Below are 11986 nucleotides of genomic sequence, written 5' to 3'. Positions count from 1 at the left end.
AGAGAATATGATGACGACAAAGACAAGGATGACGTGTACCAAAGACAAAGCTATAAAAGCGCGAGGGATAGTGGGGCATAGCGTGGCGGGATAGTGTGGATATTGGGGGGGGGGGGGGGGGGGGACACAGAAGCAGAGGTGCCGGCGGGTCAGGAACGCACCGGCTGGAAGCGAGCAACGCCGGCTACTGCTCCGGTGACCTCGAGTTCTACGGCGCCGCACCGTAGACTTCTTGCCGTTCCTGACCCCTTTCCGGGGAGTCAATGACTGACGCAACCAACTGCTACGGCCAGGGGTGCCTCGAGCGCTGTTGCCACCCATCCGGGTGGTGCCCTCCACGCCAACGTCACCAGCGTCGCCTCCACAGGCACTAGGACCGGGAGCTGGTACAACGCAGCCAACGACGCCGCCAGCGACGCCAGCGTGAGCACTTCGAACGCCGCCTCGACGCCGGCTACCTAGACGCCACTGACTGGCCCCACGCAACGCATCAGCACCACTGAACCGTGAGCACGAACGCTGAACGCTTGTAGACTGGGTGTTCCCGGGTTGTGTGTATTGGTAGTCGTGATTTGTGTTAGCTTTGTTAGTTTTGTGTGCTAGTGTTTGTGTCGCGTAGGGTGGATTAAATGTGCGTCTGTGTGGGCACACCCGTCGCCAAGTCCATTCTTTCGGCCCGAGTGTTCTCCGGGAGATCCGTGACAAAGGTAAGTGGCGAGTCTGCCAGGATTTATTTCTTTGTTTTTTTTGTTTTGTCTCGGATCTTTCCGATCTCTCGACAGCAGGAAGTATGGATTTGGTCAAAACGTTAGAACTGGCTCTCAAGCTAGGTTTAAGCAAGGAAGAGCTGATGCGTCTCTATGACGAGGAGGCAAATAGGCAGAGAGAGGAAAGAGCACAGGCACGTGAAGATGCGAAAGCGGCCGAGGAACGCAAGATACCCCGTTTAGCGCGTGCCAAAGAGGAGGAGGAAAGACGAGCAGCGCGTGCGAAAGAGGAGGAAGAACGTGAGGAAGAACGGGTAAAAGGATTGAACGGGAGAAGGAGTTTCCTTTGTGGAAACAGGCGCATGTCACGGGAGGATATGAGATCACGGGCGATGATCAGCGCTCGTTATGGGGTGCTTCTAAGGCGCCAGTAAACTGCTTCCTCTGTGGCAAGGTGGGACACCGTGCAGTAGACTGTCGGATTAGTAGCGTTGCCCAAAAGACACAGGTTGTGTGTCAAGATTGTAATAGAAGAGGGAATACTGTAGATGAATTCTTATATAAAACGCAGGACCAAGCTGCATACGTTATCGATTCTCGGGTCGAACTTGTTTCACCACCTGAAGTTCCACAGGTAAACGGAGAGCAAACGTCGCTGAAAAATGAGGCGGTGAGTGTAACCCCCAAGTCGAAAGCAGTGATGCCGGTGGTGGTGTGACAAATAGGTGACCGTCCTATATTGGTGCTTAGAGACAACGGAGCCAACACAGTCCTGGTTCGGAGAAGCCCGGTGAAGGACGAGGATCTTACATAGGAGGCGTCGGCCCTCACTCTTGTAGCCAGCACAGACAGTTACCTTCCCGAAGCGAGGATTCTAGTGTCCACGCCATTTTATACTGGACAGGTAGGGGCAAAATGCGTGGACCAACCAATCAATTACCTCATCTTGGGAAACATTACCGGCGCAAGTAGCGTCGAGAGTCCTGATCCCGAGTGGAAGTTGCGCGACGTTGAGGAACACCCAAAGGAGGAAAGGCGCAGACAGCTCTTGCGTGTGATGGGGCAGTCAGTTTTTGTCGGCAGTGGAGACAAGAGCTCAAGTGGCTGCTCGAGCAACGCCGAGTGCGCTCGCTACTCCTGCTACTATGTGCCCCGCCGCGGTGGCTCAGTGGTTACGGCGCTCGGCTGCTGACCCGAAAAACGTGGGTTCGATGCCGGCCGCGGTGCCTGAATTTCGATGAAGGCGAAATTCTAGAGACCCGTGTGCTGTGCGATGTCAGTGCACGTTAAAGAACCCCAGGTGGTCGAAATTTCCGGAGCCCTTCACTAAGGCGTCCCTCATAGTCTTAGTTGCTTCAGGACGTTAAACACCAATAAACCAATAAGCCAAACTATGTGTCTGAGCGTAACAGCGTCCGAGATTGGAACTAGGCAAAGAGAAAACCCAAGCTTTAAAGCCTGCTTCGAAAGACTTGGGGAAAGGGCAAAAAAGGGGAATAAGAAAAAGAAGAAGACGAAAGGAAAAAGAGGAGCAAAAAAAGTAAGGTATAAGAGCTCTACTGCAAAGCAAGGGGGGTGTTTTTTCGGATGTGCCGGGCAAAATTAATGTCATATGTTGCAAATTAGATAGTACAGTCATGAGATAGAGTTTGGCCTTGAAGAATACTCATGTCAGGTGGAATATATAAGAGGTTGAGATACCGTTGGAGCGGACTTTATGAGTAGAGCCTACTAAACCGCTTTAGTTACCTCTTAGATGTATCTTTCTGTTGATTTTGTTTTTTTGTTGTTGTTGTGTGCCTATACAAGGGAGTGTGTTGTGGACATTTGACATGTTTATCATGGACACCGTACGGACAACGCCAGTGGTGTGTCAAAGTTCTGTAAACACAATTTGGTATTGTGTGTTAGTGGTGCGCTTTTCGTGCGTCCTTGACATCTGCTGTGTGTTGTGTGCTGGGTCCAGAATCACCACGGAACATAATCGATTGGCTGGAAGGCTTGAAAAGGATGATGTGAGCAATGTTTCATGGAAAAACTCTTGACAGTGGGGCCCTTGTCGCATATATTAGGAGATTGGAAATAGAAGTCGGCGTAGAAAGCATGAGAATAGAGAGGGAATAGGGTGCACAGGACGTGCCAGCAGGAAGAGCGTTATATTTAAAAAAGAAGCGGGGGCAAGAGAGAACCTTGGGGGTAACCTTGTTGCCAAGGGAGACAGAACGAGAAGAAACTGGGACGTATGATATTTCGGCTGTGCGGTGGGCGAGGAAAGCGCTGATGTGAGCATGGACACGAGGTCCGACATGGAGGGAGGAGAGAGCGTCGAGAATGGCAGTGTGATTTACACTGTCGAATGCTGCGGTAAGGCCCAGTGCCAGGATAGCTCGAGTGCGTTTGTCTTGGGAGACGTGTAGGACATCCTCGGGAATGCAGAACATAGAGTCGAGAAAGATGTCACCCAGATAAGTCTTCAGGCTAGCCAGGATGACGTGCTCGAACAGCTTGACCAGACAGGAAGTGAAAGATGGGGGAATGATTCTATTGCGATAGGTTTGCCGGGTTTGGGGATGAAAGAGACACGTGCATGAGTCCACGATGAGGGAAGAGTGCCAGCTTGCCAATGTGTATTGACAGACTTAGTAAGGGATTCAATGGAGGGGGTATCTAGGTTTTGGGGTGCATTGATAGTGATGCGGTCAGCCCCCGGGGCCGAGGTGGTGAAGAGCTTGAGTAGAGCCGCACGAACCCCAGGGAGAAGTCCGCATCAAGATTGGGGATGGGGGGCGGGATTAGATGCACACTCTACGTCCTCCTTCCCTCGGAACCTTCGTCGCCAAGCTTCCCATTTCGCCATCCGCGACGATCTCCTGTACCGCCGCAACTATCGTCCGGACGGCCGAACGTGGCTCCTCGTGATTCCCCAACATCTTCGGTCTGAGATCTGTGCGCACTACCATGCCGACCCTCAAAGCGCTCACGCTGGATCGCTAAAAACATACGAGCGACTACGCCAGAGGTACTACTGGCGGGGCATGTACAACTTCGTTCGTCGCTACGTTCGCTCCTGCACAGCTTGTCAGCAGCGGAAGTCAACAGCCATTACCGTGCCCGGCTCGCCCTTTCGATCGTGTGGGCATCGACCTATATGGGCCGCTCCCCTTCACGACCGCCGGGTATCGATGGATTATAGTCGCCGTGGACCACCTCACTCGGTATGCTGAGACCGCTGCCCTACCTGCGGTTACTGCTCGCGACGTCGCCTTCTTCCTTCTTCATCACTTCGTCCTGCGTCACGGCGCTCCGCGAGAACTTCTCAGTGACCGCGGCCGTGTTTTCTTGTCTGAAGTTGTTCGCGAGCTTCTCGATGTGTGCCACTCAGTCCACCGTGCCACTACCGCTTACCACCCCCAAACCAACGGCCTCACCGAACGATTCAACCATACTCTTGGGGACATAATCGCCATGTACATTAGCTCCAACAGCTCTAATTGGGATCACGTCCTTCCGTTCGTGACCTATGCATATAACACCGAATCTCAAGCAACTACCGGCTTTTCCCCATTCTTTGTTTTATTTGGGCGCGAGCCTTCCTGTCTGCTGGACACTATCCTTCCCTACAACCCCGACAGCTCAGAATATACTTCCCTTTCTGACATTACCCGCCATGCTGAGCAGTGCCGCCAGTTGGCTCGCTCCTTCACCGTAGAGCGTCAAGGGCTCCGGAAACATGAGTCGCATTAAGACACGCCCGCTACACACTTCTCCACTGAATCATTGGTCTGGCTCTCTGTTCCGGATGCGTCCAAATTTTCGGCCAAGCACATTGGTCCGTACCGCATCTTAGAGCGTACGTCACCTGTGAATTATATCATCGAACCGGTCACACCTTCTTTGGACCACCGCCGCCGTGGTCGCGACGTCGTTCATGTCAGCCGCTTGAAGCCTTACTACAGCCCCCTCGTCGTCTCCTCGCCTTGAGTCGCCAGGATGGCTCCCTCATTCCGCCGGGGCAGTTGGAATGAAGAAGATGACTCAGCACCGCCACCAACGACGACGAAGCGCTAGCGCCGCCCATGGAAGGCTCGTGCTGGAGAGCTGCTGCTTGTGTGCCGGGCTCACGCCTCGCTGGCTCCTAGACGACTTGCTCCCGGGTCTTCCTCGCCAGGGCTTCAACGTGCCAATAAACCTCTCTACAAGTGCGCCGGGAAACGCTTTCGCCTGGCAGCACTTTAAAGAGCCAAAGTGCCCCTTGAATTTTTTTTCGCTCTCATCACCACACAAGTAAGATTCAGGCGTCCACTGACCCAGGGAGCCAGTTACGCGCACTTCCTTGAAATCATCAGAGTCTAAAACGTTGTCAACACCAATGAACACAATGAACAACGACGGCCAATGGCTTCAGTTCCCCGTTTCTGCCACAACATTGTCAGTGCTAACGCATGTAGTCCACATTTCTCTCTCATCACACCACACGTAGTACCTCAAAGCGCGATTCAGGCGTCCACTGGTCTTGGGAGCCAGTTACGCGCACTTCCATGAAATGATCCAAGTCTAAAACATTGTCACCGCCATTGAACAGCGACGGCCTATCACTTCAGTGCTGCGTTTCTGCCATGGAAGGAAAATAAAACTAGGAGGGAGCTTGACGTCATAATCTTGAAGCCTAGTCATAAAAAAATATAATGGAAAGCATCATGGAAAATAGGCCCTTACGTGACAAGGTGCGGTAGCTCTTAGCCGGGTTTCGGTTTCGCTCTCTCGATGTCTTGAGTCGGACGACCAACAGGGTTGTGCTCGAAATTTCCTTTCGCAGGCCATGGAGCTTGGAGATGTGTATGTGCCGAGAGGCCAGTGCCTCAGTGCGTCCGTGTGTTTCGCGAGGTGCGGCTGGGTAGTCTGAGGTGCGCAATGAAATGCTGCGTGGCGGGATGCAGGAGCCATATGGAAGAACGCCGTCCTGGAGTTTCGTTTCATCGGTTAGTGTGCCGTTGTGCAGCTATGCTGCTACGAGCGGCTAATGTATGATGACCTGCTTGCTTGGATAAATGTATTCATATATGTTCATTTTTCAAACAGAAACCGCCTCATCACAATCAGAAACAGAAAACTCTTGCTTTTGTCTATAATGGCAGAACCTGTTAGGTGGCAGCAAAAGCTGCATTATTCTATAGGACGGTACCTGCCGTCGTCTTCGCGCTGGCGCGCGCGTCGGAAGCGGGGTCCGGTTTACAGCAATCGGAGGATCGCGGGGCTCTCGGGGACTGGTTTCTTCATGGCTGGAAGCTCTTTCAGGTTCCCCCAAATTTTCTTGGAATCCTTGCAGCTCCCCAACCGTCTTCTGTTCCCGGCTTGACATTTTTTCAGAGGGCTCGCGAGAGGGAGAGAGCCAGCCCCAGCAGTATGGACGTGCATGCCACTTTTTGACGCCCGTCGCGGCGCGTGCTGGGCGCGCAGGCGCTTCACGTGTACGCCTAGGAACTGTCCATCGAGGTGGCGCTTTAGAGCGACCGCATATGGGCTCCCATTTCAAGTCATCGGGTAACGGCAGGGCGTGGCACGGCTTGCAACAGATGGATCGTCGTTGCCATGGCAACAAGAACGACCGCCTCCCACTTAAAGCCGTCGGGTTAGCGCGGGGTGAGGCACGGCGCACTACAGCTGCAGCCGCTGCCGTCACCGCGCTCTCGGCAGCTTTGGATTATGGAGAGGAGGCTGGAGAACGAGGATGGGGGGGGGGGTATAAAATGCTATCGCTCGCTGGCGTTCGAATAAAAGGCGAAAGATTGATTCGTGACTGGGAAGAGGCGAGACCTTAGGTGAGGCGATTCGGTTTGCAGCCCTCGGGCTGCGGCCGTGTATCCGTTTTTTCAGCCAGCGTCCGTTCCTGCGGACGCGGTTGTTGCGACGCGCGTCTTTACTCTCTCTCTCTTACTCTGTCCTCTGATCTTTCAACTCTCTTCTACCTGCACGTGGCAGCGGTGCTGGCTCGGCTTGAGCCAGTCGGCAGGCCCGTGCACTTTTCCTTTTCATCCTTCTCTCAGTCGCAACCAACCAACCGCTCGAGTGGAGGAGGTGGAGGGAGCGCGGTTTCGGCCGCTTATCTGTTTTTATTTCAAAAGCAACACTGCTCGCAGTTTGAGCCCTTCAGCGTCGTCCCGGCGGTGTAACCACGTTTGACCTTTAGCATGACCTCCGCTGTGACGTCACGCCAGATGGAGAGAGACAGGGCCCCAACTCGTCTCGTCGTGCCGCGAGGAGGCGCTCGCTATGATGACGCCACGCCAGACGGAGATATATCGGGCTCCGACCCGGCTTGTCGCAGTCGTCCCGGCGTAACTACGATTTGCGTTTCAGCCAGGCCATGTCGTCCGACATACACAAGGCAAGGCAGCAACGATTCGCTGAAACTAGGAAACGACGGCGGGCTGAAGTAACGGATGAAGTTGCTTTCGCAATTTCCGGGCTTAACCAAGCTGAGCCTCTGCCAATTTTTACAGCCAGCGTACGCTTCAGCGCACGCAGTTGTTGCAACGGGCGTCTTTTTCTCTCTTTTTATATGTTTACTCATACCTTTCAACTCTCTTCTGTCTGCACGTGGCAGCGGTGCTGGCTCGGCTTGAGCCAGTCGGCAGGCCCGTGCACTTTTCCTTTTCATTCTTCTCTCAGTCGCAACCAACCAACCGCTCGAGTGGAGGAGGTGGAGGGAGCGCGGTTTCGGCCGCTTATCTGTTTTTATTTCAAAAGCAACACTGCTCGCAGTTTGAGCCCTTCAGCGTCGTCCCGGCGGTGTAACCACGTTTGACCTTTAGCATGACCTCCGCTGTGACGTCACGCCAGATGGAGAGAGACAGGGCCCCAACTCGTCTCGTCGTGCCGCGAGGAGGCGCTCGCTATGATGACGCCACGCCAGACGGAGATATATCGGGCTCCGACCCGGCTTGTCGCAGTCGTCCCGGCGTAACTACGCTTTGCGTTTCAGCCAGGCCATGTCGTCCGACATACACAAGGCAAGGCAGCAACGATTCGCTGAAACTAGGAAACGACGGCGGGCTGAAGAAACGGATGAAGTTGCTTTCGCAATTTCCGGGCTTAACCAAGCTGAGCCTCTGCCAATTTTTACAGCCAGCGTACGCTTCAGCGCACGCAGTTGTTGCAACGGGCGTCTTTTTCTCTCTTTTTATATGTTTACTCATACCTTTCAACTCTCTTCTGTCGGCACGTGGTAGCGGTGGTGGCTCGGCTTGAGCCAGTAGGCAGGCCCGTGCACTTTCCTTGTCATTCTTCTCTCAGTCGCAGCCAACAGTTCGAGTCTTTTCTTTTCTTCTTCTCTTTCCAATGATCTTTTAATTCTCCTCTATCTGCACGCGGCAGCGGTGGTGGCTCGGCTCGAGCCAGTAGGCAGGCCCGTGCAATTTCCTTTTCCTCGTTCTCCCAGTCACAACAACAACAACAACGTTCGCTGGCTGACACTTGTCGGGGCTTGTCGACCACGGCTACGGCCGCTTATCTGTTTTTTAGCTAGCGTCCGCTCCGGCGGACGCGGTTTTTCCCTTTCCTCGTGTCTTTCAACTCTCTTCTATCTGCATGTGGCAGCAGTGATGGCTCGGCTTGAGCCAGTCGGCAGGCCCGTGTACATTTCCTTTCCATCGTTCTCTCAGTCGCAACCAACCATCCACCTGACAGCGTAGGGGAGGCTTCGGCCGCTTATCTGTTTTTTTTTTCAGCCAGCGGCTGCTTCGGCGGACGCGGTTGTTGCGACGCGGGTCTTTTTTTTTTTTCTTTACTCTTATCTTCGAACTTTCCTCTATCTGCACGTGGCAGCGGGGGTGGCTCGCTTGAGCCAGTCGGCAGGTCGTTACACTTTCCTTGTCACCCTTCTCTCAGTCGCAACAACAACAACAGCGTACCCGCGGGTTGCAGCCTTCGGGCTGCGGCCGCTAATCTGTTTTATTGCGAAAGCAATACAACGCCAGCTGTGACCTCTTCGCGGTACCGCAGCCTACCCTTCACGGTCGGTGGTCGGTCATGTGACTACTGACGTCATACCAGAGCGAAAGATGGGGCACCAAGACGGCTCTTCAGCGCGCCGCAGCTAGACTTCGCGGCCGAAAGACAGTTGGCGGTGGAGCATGTGAATACTGGCGCGATACCAGAGGGAGAGATGGGGCACCAAGTCGGCTCTTAAGCGCGCCGCAGCTAGAACTTCGCGGCCGGTCGACCACCTGCGAACGCCTGCAAGCAATTGACGTTATACAAGTTGCAAGAGCTTGCTGGCCTTGCTGCGGTGATGGATGTGTGTTGCTGGGTGTGGTATGACGTCATCCACAGACATCCATGCGCTATCGGGTGTTGGAAAAAGTAGCGCCTGCTTGCCGGTTCTTCGGTATAGCTATGGAAGACTTCGGACGCGAGTCAAGATTCTTGTGTTGTGTTACCGTGCAACCTGATGAAGGCTATTGATATCGAAGATGCTACAAGTTACACCACTGCACAAGACCGTAGGAATGCAACCAGGCGACGGCAACGTGAGTTGGAAACTGAAGAAGAACGGTAATGTCGTTTAGAAAAGCGGCGAGCTAAGTATGCTGCTCGTCGGGGTAGGGAGAGGAACGCTAGGAGTGTCATACATAAATATGCGAAACACATAGCGTAGCCAAGGCGACATTGCTTTCGCAATTACCTGCGCTTAACCAAAGCTAAGTCCCAGCAGTTTTTTTATTCCTTTCACAGTCGCAACCGCAACCAACCTGTGGCAGCGGTGGTGGCTCGGATTGAGCCGGTCGGCGGGCCCGTGCACTTTTCCTTTTCATCCTTCTTTGAGTCGCAACCCAACCAACCGGCTCAGTCGGAATGTCGGCGGACAGGCTACGGCCGCTTATCTATTTTTTTTCAGCCAGCGTCCGCGGACGCTGTTGTTGCGACGCGCGTCTTTTCTCTCTTTCACTCTTACCACTTATCTTTTCACCGTCTTCTATCTGCCCTTGGCAGCGGTGGTGCCTCGGTTTGAGCCAGTCGGCAGGCCCGTGCTCTTTCGTTTTCAGCCTTCTCTCAGTCGCAACAACAACTCAGTCGTTATGCCGCCTGATAAAGAGAAACAGAGGCTACGTGTTCTTGAGGAAGCCAGGAAACGACAATGGGCTTCGGAGACAGATGAAGGACGCGAAAAGCGCCTTGCTAAGCGGCGCGCTGAAGACGCTGCTAGACGGGCTTACGCAACCTGCCAGGTTTAACCAAAGCAAAACCCCAGCAATTTTTTTGGAAATCCGGCGAAGCATACGGCCCACCTGGTTCCCCAGCTTACGGACTTACGGAGTTCGGCCAGTGTAGTGGCTGACCGTCTGTACTTCTGGGCGAGAGTCCGAGTATCCGTATCTCGTCAGTTTCGCGTATGGGAGCGTTGTCAAGAGAAATAGAGATTTGACTTGTGCACCTCGGTAAGCAGCGGAGGAGCACAAAATCGGGAATTTTGAGGTGAACATTGAAGACCGCTGCGACAGGCGTAATGGTCTACTATCGCCGCCGCTGTTTGCAGGTTCGTTTCAATGTCCCCTATGCCGCCCTGCGTGGCCCACAGAGGGATGTCAACGGCGTACAGGGTGTGCTGCAAGCCGGCAACAGCACTCAGCTGGGCCGGCAGGTACATCATAGCCAGTCTGAAGAGCAGCGGGGAAAGTACCGCTCCTTGGAGGGTTTCCCGCGTCCAGAGGGTATGCGGGGTGGTCGGCAACGGGAACGGTCGCATGCCACGCTAGCTCTGCTAATGATTGCTGCTATTTGCCGTCCATCAACTTTTTTCCCAAGCAAGCTTGGCACCATCGTCTCCGGCAAACTAAGTGGCTTCCCTGAACACCACCTTTGCCAAGGTGCACTGAATTTTGGGGAGTCTTCAGCCCCTTGAAGACTTCGCCACGCCTCTGCGGCCCAAAGCCTAACGGTTGCAAGGCCTGCGCAGGCCGCGTTCGGGGATTCTGCGGCTATGGCTGTCCCGGCCACGTCACCGGCTGCGATCCCACCTCCCTAAGGGTCGTGAACATGGAAACTGCGCACATTGCGGAGCCTCTTTCGAGCAAGGAAGAGTATGTTCAAGATATGGTTCGCGTACGGCGCGGACGGAAGCACGCGGACCCCGGCCAGTAACGGGTGGCAGGCCGGTCTGCACATGCGCAGGGTGGGAACGCGCCACGCGCAGCCGTGCAACAAGCCAAACAGCCACGGTGGCGGCCGCAGCACACGCCCTGCATCGGGAAAGAAGAAATTATCGTTGTGCTCAACCATCGAGGCACCATCAACCTGCAGGCTGCATTAGGTCGTGGTCAAGCCGGCTCTGCCATTCGCAGCATCCTCGGTGACACGGCAAGTCTGGGACTTGCAGTATGGCCCGTGTGGGATCAAAAAAAAGTTATTGTGTGTACACTGCAGTCTGTCGAAGCTGCGGAGAAGCTGCTCCGGGACATGCTGCCGGTCAGAGGGCGCAAGCTACTAATTCGTGGCCACCCTAAGCTCTCTGGAGACATCTGTAAGGGCGTCATTACCGTCTCCCCGGACGAGGCATCTGAAACTTTAAAGCAAAAACTCAGCGAGGACCCTAATGTGGTATCTGTGCGCGAACTCGGAAAACCTAGATTGCTGTGAGCACTTTTGCGGAGACAAGGGTGCCGCGGACCGAGCAGTACAGCTAGGAGCGTCTTCCCGTCCGCTTCAACCAGACGATCCCTACCTGCCCCTCTGTTTCACGGTGGGGCCTCGATCCGACGCCTGCCCGCGGCTGTAACCTGGGCGCTGTAAACGCTGCGGGGCTCAGGTTGCGGCTGCTCCTGACGGCGGCCCACCTGAACATCAGCGCTCCTTGAGCTGCCTCATCTGCGCAGGCAGCCACCCCAGCGGGGCGTCTGGATGCGCGGGCAAGCACCGCAAGGTCATCAAGCCGGGACCTCCACCCACCCCGAAGCAGAAGTAGACGCCGGGACCCAAGAAGGCCCCGACGCCCGATGCCGGATCCAAGCTGGCTCCTGCACCCATGGCCGCGCCCAAGAAGGCCGAGTCCAGGCCGCCGAAATTTGCAAATTCCGGGAACTCGACGAGGCCGACGGTCCTCACAGCCGGGGATTTCCCGCCCCTGGTACAAGGTCAAACTCAGGTGTGCAGTTGGAGTGGGTTCGTCTCTGTGTCCACTCCCCCTCCCTCCCCCGCCGAATCCGCCTTATAGCGGCATGTAAAGGAGCTCAGGTATAAAACAAATTCCTGCCAAAAATTCAGGAACTAGAAGCCACGGAGGC

General features: G+C 54.7%; 1 pseudogene; it reads left to right on the top strand.

Annotated features, from left to right (window-relative positions):
* Positions 1 to 790: 790 nt before the first annotated feature.
* On the top strand, positions 791 to 11667 carry LOC149331900 (uncharacterized; annotated as a pseudogene).
* The last annotated feature ends 319 nt before the right edge of the window (positions 11668 to 11986 follow it).

Source organism: Amblyomma mixtum, chromosome 8 (assembly GCF_055824585.1).
Source record: "Amblyomma mixtum isolate Tamu chromosome 8, ASM5582458v1, whole genome shotgun sequence".
In the NCBI taxonomy this organism is placed as follows: Eukaryota; Metazoa; Arthropoda; class Arachnida; order Ixodida; family Ixodidae; genus Amblyomma; species Amblyomma mixtum.
Note: the sequence above shows the minus strand (reverse complement) of the source record. Positions and strands in the feature narration are given on the sequence as shown.